This window comes from Ranitomeya imitator, chromosome 1 (assembly GCF_032444005.1).
Source record: "Ranitomeya imitator isolate aRanImi1 chromosome 1, aRanImi1.pri, whole genome shotgun sequence".
NCBI classification, from domain to species: Eukaryota; Metazoa; Chordata; class Amphibia; order Anura; family Dendrobatidae; genus Ranitomeya; species Ranitomeya imitator.
This window is the reverse complement of record NC_091282.1, coordinates 1025747102-1025763749: the sequence shown is the minus strand read 5'-3', so window position 1 is coordinate 1025763749 and position 16648 is coordinate 1025747102.

Genomic DNA, 16648 nt, shown 5'->3' with positions numbered 1-16648 from the left:
GACTTTTCACCATCATCTTCTGGGCGGAACCTTTTGAGCTGAACTTGAAGGCGAGAGGGGATACCGATTGTTTTCACGCTTCTCCTGCGTAGCTCTCCAAGTACTAGTTCATGGGCCAATTTTTTCAGATACAATCGTCTACGGAGTGGTTCAAGCTTGTTTTCAAGATAAATTACTTGTGAATTTATACCACCCAAATTCAACATAGCAAAAAATATGACCATTGGCCAGCGTTTGATGTTTCTGCTGACGTTGAAAGTGGAGCACATCTGATCTGCTGTATCCACACCCCCTTTGGTGGCATTGTAAAATGTAATTATCTCTGGGTTTTTTTCTGCCCCAGTCCCAGGATCGATGGCAGCATCATCATGAAGTGTTGATAGAAGAAGTACGATTTTTTTGGCATGTGGTCATAGGAAACTAAAGCCTTTCCATTATGGAATGCAAACATACTGCTGTACTGTTGTCTCTCTTTCACACTTACAAACTGTGGCGGCAATTCCCTTTTGTTTTTTATTACAGTTCCCACATATGACAGCTTCTGAATTTTCAGATAATCAATCAGATCACAACTTGTAAACCAATTGTCAGCTGTAATATTGCGACCCGATCCAAATAAGGGTTCAGCCAGTCTTTTTACAACATCAATGGGTTTGTTGCTCACACAGTAAGGACCTTCTGGTTGTTTTCCTGCATAAACTTCCAGGTTGTAAGTGTAGGTCTTACTGGCATCAACAAGGGCATCAATTTTTATTCCATATTTGTTTGGCTTTGATGGAATATATTGACGAAAGGCACATCTACCACGAAAACCAGGGAGCATTTCATCAATAGTGAGATTCTCTCTAGGGTAATAACTTTGTTTACAGTTTACAACAAATCTTTGAAATATATCACGAATTGGAGCAAGTCGGTCATGTGTTTTGCGTTCGGTTCGGGTAGTTCTGTCGTCAAACCGAAGGCAACGAATTAGAATCTTGAATCTGTTTATGGACATAAGGCTAAATTTTTCAACTCCATCCCCATCTTTACCCCAAAGTTCCTCCAAACTTTGTCTATTTGCCCTATAAGCTCCTGCAAGGTACAGTAATCCAAAAAAAGCACGCAGTTCTATTTCATCCGTGGGCTTGATGGTTCTGTTGCAGATGTACTTGTCCTTTATAATGTCTATATATTGGTTGGTATATGTGACAATAGAGTCCAGAATGTCATCTGTAAATATACTGTTCCAGCATTCAACTGCAGTTTTTGCATTACGTGCATTTCCTATTACTGCAGGAAGGTGAGTAATAATGTTTAAAGGTTCCCTACATTTTTTCTGGAATGGCTTCTTGTTCCATTTAGTACTTTTATCTTTTCCAATATAATATGATCCAACTTCTTCATCCTCACCACTGTCACCATCTTGCTCTGTTTCAGAATCCAGGACACATTCTCCCACCTCATCATGAGAATCAATCTCACTTTCCTCTCCTAAATCCTCATTCAGTGTGAGGGCTCTATCATCTAACAGCATGTTTGTTACTTCCTCAACATCAAGTTGTTTGGATAAATTGTACATTTTCCTCTCCATTTCAGCAGATAATCTGAAGCAAGAGAAGGAATATGTTAGGGAACTACTGTATATGCCTGAGCAGCACACTTTCTTTTATAAAATCTCCCTTATTTCTATGAAATATCCTCACATTTTGTGCTATACATTCATAAAACAAGCTAAATAAACTATTGTGATGAATAAAAACATAAAATACCAACCTTACTGAATGTGACGTATTCACATACAATGAGCCTGAGAGATCTGTGCAGCTATATCCTCTCCCCTGAAGCTCTGAAATCCAACTGTGATATCAGGTTTCACAGACCTTCAAGAGACAGGAGACTACCTGGAGGGAGGGGGTTTCCTCACAATCTGGTGAGGAAGGAGAAATGAAAGTAAAAGAGAAGCGCCTGTCAGATCAGTTGTATGTGACGGAGGGTTAAATGAGAAGGTGTGTCCAAACCTTTGGTCTGTACTGTATATATATACAGTATGTCATTGACACACACACATATATATATATATTTAAATTTAATACAGAGATAGACAGCAGAAAAGCCGGTAATTCAATTGCCGACTATTGCTATCTCCTTATCGAACCCGACAGGATATGAGACATGGTTTACATACAGTAAACCATCTCATATCCCTTCTTTTTGTTACATATTCCTCACTAATAATGTAAGAAGTGTCTGTTTGAAAATTAGGGAGTTCTAGATGTTAAAATAAAGGGTTAAATCACAGAAAAAACTGGCGTGGGCTCCCGCGCAATTTCCTCCGCCAGAGTGGGAAAGCCAGTGACTGAGGGCAGATATTAATAGCCTAGAGAGAACCCATGGTAATTGACCACCCCTTGCCTAAAACATCTGCCCCCAGCCACCCGAGAAAAGGCACATCTGGAAGATGCGCCTATTCTGGCACTTAGCCACTCTCGAGCAGTGGTGGGATATGGGGTAATAAAGGGTTAATGTCACCTTGGTAATGTAAGATGTCAATAAGACACCTAGCCATTATTAATCCAATAGTAATAAAGGGTTAAAAAACACACACGTTATTAATAAAGTATTTTAATGAAATAAATAAACATGGGGTTTTAACATCTTTATTGTACTCTTAATCTAACTGACAATATAAACAGTGTATGATACTTTTATGGAGAACAATAAAATGTAACCATGACTACAGCACATTGATTTCCAAGTTCCTCTACTGCCACATCATTTCAGGACAAAGGAATTCAAGGTTGTAGAAAAAATTAGACTTTGTTTATTAGAGGTCAGAATTGCAAATAGTTTGAAATAAAGTCAGAACATTTTGCTGGTTACACACACAAAGCACTTTGTGACATTGTTTCACAAAATAGCAAGTGGCCAGTGTTTCCTTTTGTAAGCCGGTTGGTTATAAGCTGCTTGCCAACTTGGGTCCAATCAATGATAAGTCAAGGGTTAACAAGCAGAGGTTGGTCCCAGTTTTGCCCACATCATGAGGGAATGATGGAGGAATGTTATGAGACAAGTTTTATCCCATCCGGAACATAATGATAACCACTATTAAAAGAGCATTATTTAGAGACTTTCAAGACATTCGTAAGACAAATATTTTACATGATTGGATTATTGCTGTAAGCTCTGCATGGAAAATCAAGCACACGGTCATCTGAGACTTGAAAATTATGTTCTTAATGGGACTTATTATACTGAGTTTCATTATCAGTGAATCCACTTTATTTCAAAATCTAGTGCCAGATTTTTTTTTTAAATAGTCAACTACTTAGTGATGATCCATTGTAATGTTTATATCAAAATCATAGAAAACACAGAACAATCGGACCTCCATCTTTAACTCACTGTCTATTAACCAAGGTAGAATTGGACCGCAGCTCCCCGCTGAGGCTAACAGTGCAAGGTCCTTAGCAGCATAAACTGCTTTCAAAGTGATAGTGAAAGAGGGACAATAATGCTTTGTTACAAACGTGTGTCTGAAACCTAAATTGCCCTTTAAAAATGTATATTTTAACCCCTACACTCTCTATACAACAAATCCCTAGGCGTGCTTTTTTTACTCTACTTTCTGTGACATTTTGTTTGAGGGAAGTCTGCAATGAGAGACGTCACAAGATATTTCCAGAAGAGATGGACATACATCATAAGCTCATCCATAAAAATATCAACATAGAACCAAAAAAGCAAACATGGATCTTGGAGCAATATTTAAAATAGAAATGGTATTGATGATTTTAACCCCTTCCCGACCTTTGACGCCATGTAGGCGTCATGAAAGTCGGTGCCAATCCGACCTATGACACCTATGTGGCGTCATGGAAAGATGGCGTCCCAGCAGATCGGGTGAAATGGTTAACTCCAATTTCACCCGATCTGCAGGGACAGGGGGGAGTGGTACTTTATCCCAGGGGGGGTGGCTTCACCCCCCTTCCCCCCCCCCCGTGGCTACGATTGCTCTGATTGGCTGTTGAAAGTGAAACTGTCAATCAGAGCGATTTGTAATATTTCACCTAAAAAAACTGGTGAAATATTACAATCCAGCCATGGCCGATGCTGCAATATCATCGGCCATGGCTGGAAACACTGATGTGCCCCCCACCACCACCGATCTCCCCCCCAGTGCTCCGTTCTGTGGTCCACTCCCCTACGTCTCCCTGTTTGCTCCCCCATCCTCCTGTCCGCTCCCCCCGTGCTCCTATGCCACCCCCCGTGCTCCGACGCCCCCCCCGTGCCCCGATCTCCCCCCTCATACTTACCGAGGCTCCCGGTGTCCATCCGTCTACTTCATGGGCGCCGCCATCTTCCAAAATGGCGGGCGCATGCGCAGTGCGCCTGACGAATCTGCCGGCTGGCAGATTCGTTCCATGTACATTTTGATCACTGTGATAAAACCTATCACAGTGATCAAAATTTTTAAAAAAAGTAAATTAACCCTCCCTTTATCACCCCCATAGGTAGGAACAATAATAAAATAAAGAAATTTTTTTTTTCCACTACATTTAGAACTAGGGTTAGGGTTAGGGTATGTGCACATGTATTCTGGTCCTCTGCGGATTTTTCCACAGCGGTTTTTATAAATCCGCAGTGCAAAACCGCTGCGGATTTATCGCCGATTTACCGCAGTTTTTCTGCGGATTTCACTGCGGTTTTCTATTGGAGCAGTTGTAAAACCGCTGCGGAATCCGCAGAAAGAAGTGAAATGTGCGGAATGTAAACCGCTGCATTTCCACGCAGATTTTTCTGCAGCATGCGCGCAGCGTTTTTTGTGAACTCAAGGGAAACTGCTGCGGACCACAGCGTTTTCCGCATCGTGTGCACATACCCTTAGAATTAGGCTATGTGCACACGGTGCGGATTTGGCTGCAGATTCGTAGCAGTTTTCCATCAGCTTTACAGTTCCATGTAAACCTATGGAAAACCAAACCCGCTGTGCCCATGGTGCGGAAAATACCGCGCGGGAACGCTGTGTTGTATTTTCCGCAGCATGTCAATTCTTTGTGCGGATTCCGCAGCGTTTTACACCTGTTCCTCAATAGGAATCCAAAGGTGAAATCTGCACAAAACACACTGGAAATCCACGGTAAATCCGCAGGTAAAACGCAGTGCCTTTTACTTGCGGATTTTTCAAAAATGGTGCGGAAAAATCTCACACGAATCCGCAACGTGGGCACATAGCCTTAGGGTTAGGGTTGGAATTAGGGCTAGGGTTGGAAATAGGGTTAAGATTAGGCTTGTGGTTAGGGTTATGGTTAGGGTTAGGGGTGTGTTGGGGTTAGGGTTGTGGTTTGGGGTGTGTTGGGGTTAGGGTTTGGGTTAGGGTTAGGATTATGGTTAGTGTTGGGATTAGGGTTAGGGGTGTGTTGGGGTTAGGGTTGTGGCTAGGGGTGTGATGGGGTTAGGGTTGTGATTAGGGTTATGGCTAGAGTTGAGATTAGGGTTAGGGGTGTGTTGGGGTTAGTGTTGGAGTTAGAATTGAGGGGTTTCCACTGTTTAGGCACATCAGGGATCTCCAAACGCAACATGGCGCCACCATTGATTCCAGCCAATCTTGCATTCAAAAAGTCAAATGGTGCTCCCTCCCTTCCGAGCCCCGACGTGCGCCAAAACAGTGGTTTACCCCCACATATGGGGTACCAGCATACTCGGGACAAACTGGGCAACAACTATTGGGGTCCTATTTCTCCTGCTACCCTTGTGAAAATAAAAAACTGTTTGCTAAAACATCATTTTTGAGGAAAGAAAAATTATTTTTTTATTTTCACGGCTCTGCGTTATAAACTTCTGTGAAGTACTTGGGGGTTCAAAGTGCTCACCACCTATCTAGATAAGTTCCTTGGGGGTCTAGTTTCCAAAATGGGGTCACTTGTGGGGGGTTTCTACTGTTTAGGCACATCAGGGGTTCTGCAAATGCAACATGAAGCCCGCAGACCATTCCATCAAAGTCTACATTTCAAAGCGTCACTACTTCCCTTCCGAGCCCCGACGTATGCCCAAACAGTGGTTTACCCCCACATATGGGGTACCAGCATACTCAGTGCAAGCTGGGCAACAACTATTGGGGTCCAATTTCTCCTGTTACCCTTGTGAAAATAAAAAATTGCTTGCTAAAACATCATTTTGAGGAAAGAAAAATTATTTTTTTATTGTCATGGCTCTGCGTTGTAAAATTCTGTGAAGCACTTGGGGGTTCAAAGTGCTCCCCACATATCTAGATAAGTTCGTTGGGGGTATAGTTTTCAAAATAGGGTCACTTGTGGGGGGTTTCTACTGTTTAGGCACATCGGTGGCTCTGCAAACGTAACATGATGCCCGCAGACCATTCCATCAAAGTCTGCATTCCAAAACGTCACTACTTCCCTTCTGAGCCCCGAAGTGTGCCCAAACAGTGGTTCTCCCCCACATATAGGGTATAAGTGTACTCAGGACAAACTGGACAACAACTTTTGGGGTTCAATTTCTCCTGTTACTCTTGTGAAAATAAAAAATTGTGGGCTAAAAAATAATTTTTGAGGCTCTGCGTGATAAACTTCTGTGAAGCACTTGGGGGTTTAAAGTGGTCATCGCACATCTAGGTTAGTTCCATGGGAGGCCTAGTTTCCAAAATAGGGTCACATGTGGGGGAGCTCAAATGTTTAGGCACACAGGGGCTCTCCAAATGCGACATGGTGTCCGCTAACGATTGGAGCTAATTTTTCATTCAAAAAGTCAAATGGCGCTCCTTCCCTTCCAAGCCCGGCCGTGTGCCCAAACAGTGGTTTACCCCCACATGTAAGGTATCACTGTACTCAGGAGAAAATGCCCAATAAATTTTAGGATCCATTTTATCCTGTTGCCCATGTGGAAATGAACAAATTGAGGCCAAAATAAAAAATTTTGTGAAAAAAAGTACTTTTTCATTGTTATGGATCAATTTGTGAAGCACCTGGGGGTTTAATGTGCTCACTATGCATATAGATAAGTTCCTTTGGGGGTCTAGTTTCCAAAATGGGGTCACATGTGGGGGAGCTCAAATGTTTAGTCACACAGGGGCTCTCCAAACGTGACATGGTGTCCGCTAACGATTGGAGCTAATTTTTCATTCAAAAAGTCAAATGGCGCTCTGTTATGAAAGGCAATTCAGTACCACAATGGACATAGCGGTCAGAGCACATACAGTGATCTGACAATAACCCAAAATCATAGAACGAGCTCTGAGACGTGGGAACTCTGCAGACCGCAATCCCTAATCCTCTCCAAACAACACTAGAGGCAGCCGTGGATTGCGCCTAACTCTGCCTATGCAACTCGGCACAGCCTGAGAAACTAACTAGCCTGAAGATAGAAAATAAGCCTAACTTGCCTCAGAGAAATACCCCAAAGGAAAAGGCAGCCCCCCACATATAATGACTGTGAGTTAAGATGAAAAGACAAACGTAGGGATAAAATAGATTCAGCAAAGTGAGGCCCGACTTTCTTAACAGAGCGAGGATAGGAAAGATAACTTTGCGGTCTACACAAAACCCTAAAGAAAACCACGCAAAGGGGGCAAAAAGACCCTCCGTACCGAACTAACGGCACGGAGGTACACCCTTTGCGTCCCAGAGCTTCCAGCAAAACAATTAGACAAGCTGGACAGAAAAAATAGCAAACAAATAGCAAATAAGAACTTAGCTATGCAGAGCAGCAGGCCACAGGAATGATCCAGGGAAAAACAAGTCCAACACTGGAACATTGACAGGAAGCCAGGATCAAAGCATTAGGTGGAGTTAAGTAGAGAAGCACCTAACGACCTCACCAGATCACCTGAGGGAGGAAACTCAGAAGCCGCAGTACCACTTTCCTCCACCAACGGAAGCTCCCAGAGAGAATCAGCCGAAGTACCACTTGTGACCACAGGAGGGAGCTCTGCCACAGAATTCACAACAGTACCCCCCCTTGAGGAGGGGTCACCGAACCCTCACCAGAGCCCCCAGGCCGACCAGGATGAGCCACATGAAAGGTACGAACAAGATCGGGAGCATGGACATCAGAGGCAAAAACCCAGGAATTATCTTCCTGAGCATAACCCTTCCATTTAACCAGATACTGGAGTTTCCGTCTTGAAACACGAGAATCCAAAATCTTCTCCACAATATACTCCAATTCCCCCTCCACCAAAACCGGGGCAGGAGGGTCAACAGAAGGAACCATAGGTGCCACGTATCTCCGCAACAATGACCTATGGAATACGTTATGTATGGAAAAAGAATCTGGGAGGGTCAGACGAAAAGACACAGGATTAAGAACCTCAGAAATCCTATATGGACCAATGAAAAGAGGTTTAAACTTAGGAGAGGAAACCTTCATAGGAATATGACGAGAAGATAACCAAACCAGATCCCCAACACGAAGTCGGGGACCCACACGGCGTCTGCGATTAGCGAAACGTTGAGCCTTCTCCTGGGACAAGGTCAAATTGTCCACTACATGAGTCCAAATCTGCTGCAACCTGTCCACCACAGTATCCACACCAGGACAGTCCGAAGACTCAACCTGTCCTGAAGAGAAACGAGGATGGAACCCAGAATTGCAGAAAAATGGTGAAACCAAGGTAGCCGAGCTGGCCCGATTATTAAGGGCGAACTCAGCCAAAGGCAAAAAGGACACCCAGTCATCCTGATCGGCAGAAACAAAGCATCTCAGATAAGTTTCCAAGGTCTGATTGGTTCGTTCGGTCTGGCCATTAGTCTGAGGATGGAAAGCCGAGGAAAAAGACAAGTCAATGCCCATCCTACCACAAAAGGCTCGCCAAAACCTCAAAACAAACTGGGAACCTCTGTCAGAAACGATATTCTCTGGAATGCCATGTAAACAAACCACATGCTGGAAGAACAATGGCACCAAATCAGAGGAGGAAGGCAATTTAGACAAGGGTACCAGATGGACCATCTTAGAAAAGCGATCACAGACCACCCAAATGACTGACATCTTTTGAGAAACGGGAAGATCTGAAATAAAATCCATAGAGATATGTGTCCAAGGCCTCTTCGGGACCGGCAAGGGCAAAAGCAACCCACTGGCACGAGAACAGCAGGGCTTAGCCCGAGCACAAATCCCACAGGACTGCACAAGAGTACACACATCCCGCGACAGAGATGGCCACCAAAAGGATCTAGCCACTAACTCTCTGGTACCAAAGATTCCAGGATGACCAGCCAACACCGAACAATGAACCTCAGAGATAAGTTTATTCGTCCACCTATCAGGGACAAACAGTTTCTCCGCTGGACAACGATCAGGTTTATTAGCCTGAAATTTTTGCAGCACCCGCCGCAAATCAGGGGAGATGGCAGACACAATTACTCCTTCCTTGAGGATACCCGCCGGCTCAGACAAACCCGGAGAGTCGGGCACAAAACTCCTAGACAGAGCATCCGCCTTCACATTTTTAGAGCCCGGAAGGTATGAAATCACAAAGTCAAAACGGGCAAAAAACAGCGACCAACGAGCCTGTCTAGGATTCAAACGCTTAGCAGACTCGAGATAAGTCAAGTTCTTATGATCAGTCAATACCACCACGTGATGCTTAGCTCCTTCAAGCCAATGACGCCACTCCTCAAATGCCCACTTCATGGCAAGCAACTCTCGGTTGCCCACATCATAATTTCACTCAGCAGGCGAAAACTTCCTGGAAAAAAAAGCGCATGGTTTCATCACCGAGCAATCAGAACCTCTCTGCGACAAAACAGCCCCTGCCCCAATCTCAGAAGCATCAACCTCGACCTGGAACGGAAGAGAAACATCTGGCTGACACAACACAGGGGCAGAAGAAAAACGACGCTTCAACTCCTGAAAAGCCTCCACAGCAGCAGAAGACCAATTGACCCCATCAGCACCCTTCTTGGTCAAATCGGTCAATGGTTTGGCAATACTAGAAAAATTGCAGATGAAGCGACGATAAAAATTAGCAAAGCCCAGGAACTTTTGCAGACTTTTCAGAGATGTCGGCTGAGTCCAATCATGGATGGCTTGGACCTTAACAGGATCCATCTCGATAGTAGAAGGGGAAAAGATGAACCCCAAAAATGAAACCTTCTGCACACCAAAGAGACACTTTGATCCCTTCACAAACAAAGAATTAGCACGCAGGACCTGAAAAACCGTTCTGACCTGCTTCACATGAGACTCCCAATCATCCGAGAAGATCAAAATGTCATCCAAGTACACAATCAGGAATTTATCCAGGTACTCTCGGAAGATGTCATAAAGGACTGAAAGACTGATGGAGCATTGGCAAGTCCGAATGGCATCACTAGATACTCAAAATGACCCTCGGGCGTATTAAATGCAGTTTTCCATTCATCTCCTCGCCTGATTCGCACCAGATTATACGCACCACGAAGATCTATCTTGGTGAACCAACTAGCCCCCTTAATCCGAGCAAACAAATCAGATAACAATGGCAAGGGGTACTGAAATTTAACCGTGATCTTATTTAGAAGGCGGTAATCTATACAAGGTCTCAGCGAACCATCCTTCTTGGCTACAAAAAAGAACCCTGCTCCTAATGGCAACGATGACGGGCGAATATGCCCCTTCTCCAGGGATTCCTTCACATAACTGCGCATAGCGGTGTGCTCAGGCACGGACAAATTAAACAGTCGACCTTTAGGGAATTTACTACCAGGAATCAAATTGATAGCACAATCACAATCCCTATGCGGAGGTAGGGTATCGGACTTTGGCTCAGCAAATACATCCCGGTAATCAGACAAGAACTCTGGAACCTCAGAAGGGGTGGATGACGAAATTGACAGAAATGGAACATCACCATGTACCCCCTGACAACCCCAGCTGGACACCGACATGGATTTCCAATCTAATACTGGATTATGGGCTTGTAGCCATGGCAACCCCAACACGACCACATCATGCAGATTATGCAATACCAGAAAGCGAATAACCTCCTGATGTGCAGGAGCCATGCACATGGTCAGCTGGGTCCAGTATTGAGGCTTATTCTTGGCCAAAGGCGTAGCATCAATTCCTCTCAAGGGAATAGGACACTGCAAGGGCTCCAAGAAAAACCCACAACGCTTAGCATATTCCAAGTCCATCAAATTCAGGGCAGCGCCTGAATCCACAAATGCCATGACAGAATACGATGACAAAGAGCAGATCAAGGTAACGGACAGAAGAAATTTTGACTGTACTGTACCAATGGTGGCAAACCTAGCGAACCGCTTAGTGCGCTTAGGACAATCAGAGATAGCATGAGTGGAATCACCACAGTAGAAACACAGCCCATTCAGACGTCTGTGTTCTTGCCGTTCAACTCTGGTCAAAGTCCTATCGCACTGCATAGGCTCAGGTTTATGCTCAGATAATACCGCCAAATGGTGCACAGATTTACGCTCACGCAAGCGTCGACCGATCTGAATGGCCAAAGACATAGACTCATTCAAACCAGCAGGCATAGGAAATCCCACCATGACATCCTTAAGGGCTTCAGAGAGACCCTTTCTGAACATAGCTGCCAGCGCAGATTCATTCCATTGAGTGAGCACGGACCACTTTCTGAATTTCTGACAATGTACCTCTATCTCATCCTGAGCCTGACAAAGAGCCAGCAAATTTTTTTCTGCCTGATCCACTGAATTAGGCTCATCGTACAGCAACCCAAGCGCCAGGAAAAACGCATCGATATTACTCAATGCAGGATCTCCTGATGCAAGAGAAAACGCCCAGTCCTGAGGGTCGCCACGCAAAAAAGAAATGACGATCCTAACCTGTTGAACTGGGTCACCAGAGGAGCGAGGTTTCAAAGCCAGAAATAATTTACAATTATTTTTGAAACTCAGAAATTTAGTTCTATCTCCAAAAAACAAATCTGGAATAGGAATTCTCGGTTCTAGCAAAGAATTCTGAACCACAAAATCTTGAATATTTTGAACTCTTGCCGTGAGCTGATCCACACATGAAGACAGACCTTTAATGTCCATTGCTACACCTGTGTCCTGAACCACCCAAATGTCTAGGGGAAAAAAAAGGCAAAACACAGTGCAAAGAAAAAAAAATGGTCTCAGAACTTCTTTTTTCCCTCTATTGAGAATCATTAGCACTTTGGGCTTCCTGTACTGTTATGAAAGGCAATTCAGTACCACAATGGACATAGCGGTCAGAGCACATACAGTGATCTGACAATAACCCAAAATCATAGAACGAGCTCTGAGACGTGAGAACTCTGCAGACCGCAATCCCTAATCCTCTCCAAACAACACTAGAGGCAGCCGTGGATTGCGCCTAACTCTGCCTATGCAACTCGGCACAGCCTGAGAAACTAACTAGCCTGAAGATAGAAAATAAGCCTAACTTGCCTCAGAGAAATACCCCAAAGGAAAAGGCAGTCCCCCACATATAATGACTGTGAGTTAAGATGAAAAGACAAACGTAGGGATGAAATAGATTCAGCAAAGTGAGGCCCGACTTTCTTAACAGAGCGAGGATAGGAAAGATAACTTTGCGGTCTACACAAAACCCTAAAGAAAACCACGCAAAGGGGGCAAAAAGACCCTCCGTACCGAACTAACGGCACGGAGGTACACCCTTTGCGTCCCAGAGCTTCCAGCAAAACGATTAGACAAGCTGGACAGAAAAAATAGCAAACAAATAGCAAATAAGAACTTAGCTATGCAGAGCAGCAGGCCACAGGAATGATCCAGGGAAAAACAAGTCCAACACTGGAACATTGACAGGAAGCCAGGATCAAAGCATTAGGTGGAGTTAAGTAGAGAAGCACCTAACGACCTCACCAGATCACCTGAGGGAGGAAACTCAGAAGCCGCAGTACCACTTTCCTCCACAAACGGAAGCTCCCAGAGAGAATCAGCCGAAGTACCACTTGTGACCACAGGAGGGAGCTCTGCCACAGAAATCACAACAGCGCTCCTTCCCTTCCAAGCCCTGCTGTGTGCCCAAACAGTGGTTTACCCCCACATGTGAGGTATCCGTGTACTCAGGGGAAATTGCCCAATACATTTTAGGATCCATCTTATCCTGTTGCCCATGTGGAAATAAACAAATTGAGGCTAAAAGAAATTTTTTTGTGAAAAAAGTACTTTTTCATTTTTACGGATCAATTTGTGAAGCACCTGGGGGTTCAAAGTGCACACTGTTAAGGACCGGCGGAAGGCACCAAGTAAAGATGATATGAAACTAGGTGCGTTCGCAGTCCGAGGTCCACCATGCAGATAAAAGACCCTGCTGCTAGTAAGACGGACTATATGGCGGTACTAAGAATACACACATGGGTTAACTTCACCCTGCGTGAAGGAAGCGATCCTGTTGCGTCACAGGAGCGCAGTACCGCACATAGAGCGCGAGCAAGGAGTCAGCGAACTCAACCCCTACACAGGATTGAAGTCCGATTAGACACTTGCTGGCACAACACCGCAACTGGGTGTGTAAGGAAACTTATTAAATAGAATCTATAGGCACAAGAGTGCGTGCGGTGCTGCACTGACGGATGCCACTAACCACCCAGGCTTGGGTAAGGAAAGCGCAGAGGAAGCGCACGGCGCCGTACTGGCGGACACAGCAACAGGACGCTGTGATGTGTGTTACGTGCAGATGGCTAGATAGCTACCATCATCCGCGAGCAGTCAACAACTCTAGCGAGGGATACTTAGGAGCTTTCATCCATCGACATACATCCATCCACACACACACATAATATCAAGACAATACTAGCGCATGGCCATGCGGTCATGCGCAGTTTATATAGTTGCTGCACAGGAAGCAGCTACAGAAGTTTTGCCCTTTCAGGACCTGCCAAGAGGACCAATGGGATGTGCTGCAGTGCCTGAGCATGTGACCCTCGATCTCCAACGGGAGATCTTGCCCTGGGCATGCTCAGTGTGTGCAAATAAGGACTTAGTCCCAGAGAAGCCCGCTCGCCGCAGATCAGTGCAGGGTACAACAGGAGAGCCAGAAAAGGCAGCAGTAACCTCCTGCACAGAATCAGTCCCAGCAAGACGCTGGGAGCGACGCCTCCGCTGAGCAGAGCCCACTGCGGCCGAAGCAGAATGGGAGACCGCAGCAGACACGGATCGAGATTCCCCCTGTGCAGCAGAGGAAACTCGACTCCTAACATTACCCCCCCTCCTAGGGCCCCCCTCCTTGGGCCTCGCTACGCTCGAAGGCAGCAATAAGCTGCGGAGCCCGAATGTGCTCAGCAGGCTCCCAGGACCTATCCTCAGGACCGTAACCCTTCCAGTCCACCCAAAAAAAACTTTTGCCACGTACCACCTTGCACCCCAAGATAGCGTTCACCTCGTAATCGTCCGTAGACGAACCCGATGTCTCGGCAGATGACTCAGAAAACCGGGACATGTATACGGGCTTAAGAAGGGACACATGAAAGGTGTCGGTGATACCAAGGCGTGGAGGAAGGGCCAGACGGTAGACCACAGGATTAACCTGTTCGAGGACCTTCAAGGGGCCCAAGTAGCGAGGAGCAAACTTAGTGGACTCAACACGCAACCTGGTGTTATGGGCGGAGAGCCACACTAAGTCGCCAGGAGCAAAGGTCGGAGCGGGGCACCGATGAGCATCGGCGGAAGACCTCATTCTCTCCTTAGAGGCCCGAATGGCATCCTGAGTGCGGTCCCAAATATCCCGTGCCTCCACAGCCCAGTCTGCCACCCTGGAGTTTGCGGAAGACACGGGCATAGGCACAGGTACCCGTGGATGCTGACCATAGTTGAGGAGGAATGGGGTTTGTCCAATGGAGTCGGCAACGGCGTTGTTCAGCGCAAACTCTGCCCATGATAGCAAGGATGCCCAGTCATCCTGCCTGGCTGAAACAAAATGTCGCAGGTATGTGACCAAGGTCTGGTTGGCCCTCTCTACCAACCCATTCGTCTCAGGATGATAAGCGGAAGAGAGATTCAACTCAATACTGAGAAGACGACACAGCTCTCTCCAGAACCGAGACGCAAACTGGGGACCCCGGTCACTGACAATTTTGTCAGGCATACCATGTAGGCGGAAGATGTGCTTAATGAACAACGCTGCCAAGGCCCGTGCAGAAGGTAACCGTGGTAGCGGCACCAAATGCACCATTTTTGAGAAATGATCGGTGATGACCCAAATAATGGTACAGCCGCGAGACTTGGGTAAACCCACGACAAAGTCCATCCCGACCATCTCCCAGGGCCTATCTGCCAACCACCTTGGCTGAATATCATAAACTCAGCAGAATTCCACGGGGTTTACGGTGCCATCTGAGACCCACCTTATTCTCCGATAGGCCTGAATTTTGCGAGAAATTTCAGTCTATCCTCAACAAGTGCTCTCTGGACATTATACTTCTTACCATAGAAACCCTACAAACGGCCATCACTGAAACAACAGAAAAAATCTCTTCCATTGGAGAACAAGTGGGCTCAACCCTCTCTAACACCGAGTGGCAAAGTCTGAAATCTAAAACAGACAAAATTATCGAAGACCACCGCAAAGCGTTACAAGATAAGAAAAGATCCAAATTCCAGAGAGATACCGAAGATTATACCCAAGACCGGGTGTATAGATGGAAGGATTCCACCAATACGGGCTCTTGGCGGTGAAACTACAAATACAATCCAAGATACACTGGCTCTCACAGTACAGACAGCGACAGCTCCACTGGTACCGTCTCACAGAATCGTTTTTTTCAGAAAAGACCACCAGCCAGAGTCTGAGGCCGCCATGCAGAGGGAGACGCACAAGAAGGTCCGCCCTCAAATACCGCAGATCGGATGACAACCAGATCGCAGGTAAACCCTCCAACTCAGTCCTTAACATTTCCACATACACACTCAGCCCGTCCGAATTAACCATTCTCCAACGAGGGCTCTCATTTTGCCCTACCCCCCCATGGGATAAAATCAAACTATCCCAAGATCTGCAACATTTCTATAGAAATGTTCGCCTGAAGACTTATTTTGGTCATGAACAAGAGACCAAGGGGAATAGAGTCCCTTCCCTAGGGGACAATCCACCTCCCGAGATTTCCATCACGGACTTGGGTTTACGTATTCCGAGCAACTTTAGCCCCCCACGTTCATTTAATGCCACTGAAGCTTTCATTGATCTAGTACATAGGGACATTGATAGGATCTTAGATCAACATCATAAAGGTTTTTTACCTACATGTAACAACATTACACCTATAGAGAAACAAGCCATCAAGTCCCTTAAGGACAATAAACATATTGTAATAAAGCCTGCAGACAAAGGCGGAGCTATTGTGGTCTAGAACCACACTGACTACGTCAAAGAAATCCACCGCCAATTGTCCGATACCACTACATATTTACCTATCCCTCAAGACCCAGTACTCAAAATCAAATCCATAATACAACAGACTTTATCCAAGTATGTAACTTTGAACACTATCGATTCCAAAACTGTCACTTTTTTAGTTAACCAGAATCCGGTCACCCCTGTTTTTTACACCTTGCCAAAAGTACACAAATCTTTAACTAACCCACCCGGCCGCCCAATAGTGGCTTCCACAGACTCTATTTTAGCTCCAATCTCCGTTTTCCTAGAAAAATTACTAACACCACTAACTAAGAAAACTCAGTTATTTATTTTGGATACTGGCCAT